General features: G+C 44.9%; 1 protein-coding gene and 1 long non-coding RNA gene across 51 annotated transcripts in view; one reads left to right on the top strand and one right to left on the bottom strand.

Annotated features, from left to right (window-relative positions):
- The first annotated feature begins 331 nt into the window (after nucleotides 1-331).
- The window catches only part of LOC309535054 (uncharacterized protein), a 68577-nt gene continuing 62908 nt past the window's right edge, over nucleotides 332-6000 (top strand). For all 50 annotated transcript variants that reach the window (XM_082227759.1, XM_082227755.1, XM_082227744.1 and 47 more), the window contains exon 1: nucleotides 332-422. The gene's annotated coding sequence lies outside the window, so the exon portion shown is untranslated. The remainder of the gene's footprint in view (nucleotides 423-6000) is intronic.
- LOC309535211 lies at nucleotides 1858-5239 on the bottom strand. The gene is made up of 3 exons (XR_014221120.1): nucleotides 4441-5239; nucleotides 4058-4146; nucleotides 1858-2511 (listed from the first exon to the last, which is right to left on the bottom strand). It is a non-coding gene; the product is annotated as an uncharacterized lncRNA (long non-coding RNA).

Below are 6000 nucleotides of genomic sequence, written 5' to 3'. Positions count from 1 at the left end.
TTTTTCATTTGAGATGCCAACAAAATGTGTAAACACTTGGGTTTCCTGTCACCTTCTCTTCCATTCCAACCAGAAACCTTGGCTGGAAACAAATCTCTCCCTAGGCTCCATTTTTAAATCTCACAGTTTCAACACAGGTGGTTTTAAGGTCAGAGAAGGAGTGAGTCATGAACAGCGCGAATGGCTATTGCCACACTTTGATGGAGGATTCCACCTGCTCTGTCCTAATTGTTGAGGAGGTGATACCAGTGTCTGTGATTGGCTGGCTTCCTTTCTCCGCCCTGCTTGTGATTGGTGTATCCACCCACCTCTGACAGGCTTTCCTTGCCATTCTTAGCTCAGCTGTTGCACTCCAGGGCTGTACACTTGCTGCACACTGACCACAGGAGTTGCTCACAGCTGATCTGCACTCCAGAAACAAGGTGTGTTGGTTGGAATTTGTGGGAAGGAGGAGGAGGAGGAGAGGAGGAGGAGAGGTTTCACCTGCTCCCTTTGTCACCACAGTTTGCTTTAATGGGATATTCTAGAGTGATTTCATTCCTAAAGGGAAAGGATGTGCTATGCTAAGAAATATTGAAGCTGGGTAGAAAGCTGGCTGAGAAATATGCAATTGGGACAATGTCAAAAACAAAAAAGCATGTGGCTTCTTTTGCTTCTTGAGGGTGCTCTTATTTAGGTTTTCTCCATAGGGATGAAATTTTCTAATGCCTGCAGCCAGTGGCGTAGCGTGGGGGGTGCAGGGAGGGCCGGCCACACCGGGCGCAACATCTGGGGGTTAGGGTTAGGGGGCGCAAATCCACGGGTTAGGGGGCGCAAATTACTTGCCTTGCCCTGGGTGCTGACAACCCACGCTACGCCACTGCCTGCAGCTGAGGCTGTTGTATATGTAAGCATATATATTGCTATGAAGTAATGCTAAATTATAAGTGGTTGGATGCTTTGTGTAAATGATTCGACAGTGCTGTCTATGGTTGAGGGCAATAAGACTCGGAATGCTTTCAATACAAGGACAAAATATAGTACAGCATTTATTTCCCATTTGCACAGTTTGGCCAATTCAATGTCTGTAGTGTTTCCTTCTGTGATAGTTTTTACGAAATTCTGGATACATTTCTTTCCATGTGAATGTCACCCATTTCCTTTTGGTTAACATTTATTTTCAGGCCTGAATCAAAAAGTCCAATTTATTTTTTTTAAATCTCCAAACATCCTTTGTAATATTATGCATTGTCTCTTTGCACAAGATTCTTATTTTTTATAATGGAAGAACACAACCATTTGTGGATTAGTTCCAGCTGTGTGTCAGTGGTTCTCCAATGGTTTGGCAAGCCTGACTGGTGTGGCAAGTATGGCAGGAAGATTAATGACAATCAAAGGAAGGATATTTCAGTGTAGTATAGTATCAATTTTTTAAAAAAAATATTTGCAGAATATGGATATGAATATCTTTTGAAAAAGAGAGGAAGAGGATCAAGTGAGACTGAGGGCAACCCTAGTTGTGTTTTCCATTGTCTTGCTTATCAATAAAAAAATTGGTGTGGGGAACGAGCAACTTTTTCCCCCTGAAGTGTGGCCCAGAGAAACAAGTTTGAAACTGCTGTAGGTGAAGTGGTAAAACTTCATAATGTGTGTGTTACGAGGGGTGGAGGGGAGTAATTGTATGGTTGAATACCTTCCCGTGGGTGGGTAGAGGGGAAATCACTGCATGCAAAATTAAAATATCAGGGAAAAGACAATTCTTTAGTCGTTTCCCCCAACATCTACTTTTGTGTGTCTAAACCCAGCCAGATGGGCAGGGTATATATTAATAATAATAATAATAATAATAATAATAATAATAATAATAATAATAATAATAATATTTGCTTTGCATATGGAGGGGCATTCAGTCCCTGGCTATGCAATTTGAGTGGAACATAGACTGTAGATACAGAATATATTTACCACCTCACCTGTTAATTGTATGAGCCAGGGTTGGTAGACATGTGAAGCAAACAAATGAGAATCTGGGGTTCCAACTCTGGTGGCGATGTTCTACCTCCACTGTCAGAGGCAATATCCTTCTAGATAGGAGTTGCTGGAAGCCGCAGGTAGGGAGAATGCAAGTTGCACTCAAGTTGCTAGTGACTTGGTATGGACACTTGGTTGGCTACTGTGAGAACAGAATGTTTGACCCAACGGTCTGATCTAGCAGATCCTTCTTGTGTTCTTATGTCCCTCAGTGCAACTCTGATTTTGACTGTGTTGGCAGTGCCCAGCATGGGCAGCAGCAATCTCTTGGGTAATTGTGAGGGCAGAATGAGGTAGAAGTCTAGAGAGAAGGTTTACTCTGCCTTATTTGCTGTGGTTGCCCCAGTCAGGGATGCTTCGATGTGCAAAGGAGTTTTGGTTTTATATTTCCTTCCTGCCCTGGTTGCAACCCCTCCTCAAGCAACATTACTGACAAAATAAAAATGACTGGGAAAGGCTGCTACGGTGTTGTTGTTGTTTGTTTGCACATGAAAGCAGAAGCTGAAAGGGACAGAGAGAAGAGGGAAAGATTACATAGCTTTAATAAGGCTGAGTGGTGTGAAGGGCAGTTGATAGACCTAAGGTCATTGGTGCCCAAAGTTGAGAAGATGGACATGGCAGGCATGAAAACATCCACAGACGTTTTCCTGAGGTGAAGTGGCTTGTGGCGCTGCTGTGAGAAAAAGCTGAGGGAGTGCAGGAGTTGTGGGGCAGGCACATTAAGCTGCTTTAGAGACAAGGCCAGGCTACAATAAGACAAATGTGGGTTAAAATAGGCCACAACATAATTGTGGGATTGGCATGGCATGTTCTCTGCTGCAAACGTCTGATGTTCTTTTCACAGAAAACCCATCCCAGAATGCCAGCTGAGGAATGTCATGGGAGTTAACCAGTGGGGAGGATCTAACATGGTGCAAGTCATGCACGGGATGCCTCTGGCAACCTGAGTTGAGTGACACCAGGCTGAGCTCCACGGGAGCTGTGATGGGCTGCTTGGTGCATCACCTCAAGATCCAACATGGGGTTCCCCATCCCTGTGATTGAGATCCTGCCCAATGCTATGTCCTCTGCAAGAGTGGGCACATAGCAAACCACTTGCTGCCACCTTCACCTACCACAGCAGCCAGCCTAGCAAACCTGAGCACGGGACATCCTGCCTCTTCAAGAGTTCTGGAAAGAACAACGAAGAATTTTGAGGTTCTGGAATTGGCAATGGTATAAAACGGGGTTGAGCTGGTTGTAGCAAATATAATCAAAAGGCCTGTGGCATCATAGGACTCCTGTTTAATGAACACTCATCCTGATTTGCTGGCACAAAGCTTGCATGGAGATTATACAATGTCCACCTTTAACAGAGCAATCAGTCCTGGTTTCCCTGTAGGGAAGTTGTATGTCTTCTTATCAACCAGTCACTAACCTATTCTTTTTGGTGCACTTTGCTTTCCTAACTGCAAGATTACCTTTTTTAAAAAAAGGGAGTGGAGATTTGTTGCACCAGAGGATTTTAATCCATTTTAATTGTGCAAGACTTAATTTCTGCCATGCAATCGAATCCCTACCGCAAAAATACCGATCGTCCGGAGGTGAACTTAAGAGCCTATCACATTTATTGTGGCATAAACATTTGAGATCTACAGAAAACTTCATCAGATTCATGAAGTGATCTGGAAAGTTGGTCAGGCATATGGATTTGCAGAGGGAAATAATTCCCCACGTCTTGATTTGGAATATAATCCTAGTTCTTCTGTACTCTTCTGTATGGCCAAACAGCCATGCACTAATCAAGCTCTCTCAGCCATACTTGAGTTTCCTTTCCGTTTTGGGTAGAGTGGGCAATTGCCTCTCCTCCAGTCCAGCCCATTGCTTGGAGAAGAACAAGGACACAAGGTCCCCTGCCCCACCCTCATGTCCCTGCAGGACCAGAACATGCAAATGCTAACTGCACATGTAAAATGCAACAAACGCTAGCTGAAATGATGCTGACGTTTGTCACATTTACACTTCACATTTTTATGTGTACTCTTAAACCATCTTAGGCTATACTTACCTAAACAAACACACACACCAACAACCGCAGTATATGAAGTGGTCCTTTCAGCTGATTGTGGTCAGGGATGCTGTGTTTTGCTCCTTCACCTCCAGGTCAAGAAGGAAGGAAGATAGTACAAAGTTCAGGTTTAGAATTATTTCAAAGCTCCCATTTCCCAAACCTGTCCGATTTAAATGTCACATTTCAGACCAGAACAGAGAGGCTCATTACTTAGGAGTTATGAGTCAGAGGGAAAGATCTCAACAACACAGAGACTAGCTCATACGAAATCGCTGTTTATCACAGCACTTAAAAGAGCAGCACCCACATGCCGTACTTAAGATTTAATTAGAGGTGGGTCAAGTGGTTGTACCCACAGGAAAGCGAGCAGCCACACCTACCACACTGATACCTGAACATAAATCCATGCGGAACATCCCATGTGAATGAGTTCCCTTGGCACCCGAGAGCGAAACAGTCTCCATCCCTTTTGTTTCATAGGGATGGTCATTGTTCCTCCAGGCGTCTGATTGCTCACTACCTTGCATCGATTGTGACAACGGCAAAGCTTAAGCAGGTCCTCCTGGGCTGTTCCCCTGGCATGACTCAGTTCTTTCATCACAGCCTTTGCAACCTCCTCCTTTTTCTGCTGACACTGTGACTTGTTCCCATGGCTGCTTGGTTTCTGTTGTCACTTTAGCTTGTGAACCTAAAACACAGCTGCCAGAAGACTCCAGCAGCCCATGGATCTTGTTTGCTAGCTTTGGGATTTGAATTTGCCGAAGTGGTCTTAAGCAGGGGATGGGGAAGCACAACTCACCCATACTCCTTTATAATATCCGAAATGGGGATCAGAAGATGTGCTTGGTCCCACCTAGATCTTGTTGATGCCCCTCACTGATCCGAATCTGCTTTACTTCTGTTGATCGACTCATGTACTATGATTCTGCTTTTGTTATTCGTGCATTTTGCAAACATTTTTGCAAACTGGGCCCCTCTGTGTGTTTGTGTAGATGCACATGGGTCTATATCCAGCATTTTCACCATCTCCTTCATGGCATCCGTCTCATGGGGGTAGGTTTCTGCCAACTAAAACTCATGCCACAATAGATGCATCAATTTCTTGGTGGTTTAAAATCTTGCACCCGTTAAGAAAGCACTCATTTCAGAAATTACAAAGAAAAAGTGCAAACGACTTCTATGTCCATATGCAACCCACTGACATCCTTAGCATTCATTGTCTTTATCGGTGGTTCTATGTCCACTCACTGTCTCTGATGGGTGCCATTGCGGACTGCCATTCCTGCGCGCAATAGAATCTGACATGGGAAGTCCCAGGGACCGTTTCCCAGGCAGCAAAGGAAGCCTCTGGGATTAAGCTTGCTGCCTGGGTAACTAGTCCCGTCCGATCACCTAATCAGCAAATCACAAGAGGGCATGGGCCACCAGGGAGCAGGCTTAGCCCGCCCCTCCCGTATATAACATAGAGCTGTGCCTTCATTGGACCCAGTGCTCCCCTTGCCATTAATATTGGTTCTATATTGCTCCTACGTGCAAAAAATAAATTATATGCTGCTTGAGAGCCAGTGTGGTGTAGTGGTTAAGAGCGGTAGTCACGTAATCTGGGAAACCGGGTTCGCGTCTCCGCTCCTCCACCTGCAGCTGCTGGGTGACCTTGGGCCAGTCACACTTCTGTGAAGTCTCTCAGCCCCACTCACCTCACAGAGTGTTTGTTGTGGGGGAGGAAGGGAAAGGAGATTGTTAGCCGCTTTGAGACTCCTGAAGGGGAGTGAAAGGCGGGATATCAAATCCAAAACTCTTCTCACTCTCTTTGTGATTTTTGTAGGATCCGACAGCAAGTGTATTCCTTTCGCTTTGCTTCAGGAAACTTTCCTCCACCTTGAAAATGTAGAACCTTGTGTCGACATTGCACAGGGACTTGGCAAACAGTGTCTCCTTTG

Source organism: Podarcis vaucheri (genome assembly GCF_965113315.1).
Source record: "Podarcis vaucheri genome assembly, chromosome: 6".
NCBI classification, from domain to species: Eukaryota; Metazoa; Chordata; class Lepidosauria; order Squamata; family Lacertidae; genus Podarcis; species Podarcis vaucheri.
This window is presented reverse-complemented; position numbering and strand designations above follow the sequence as displayed.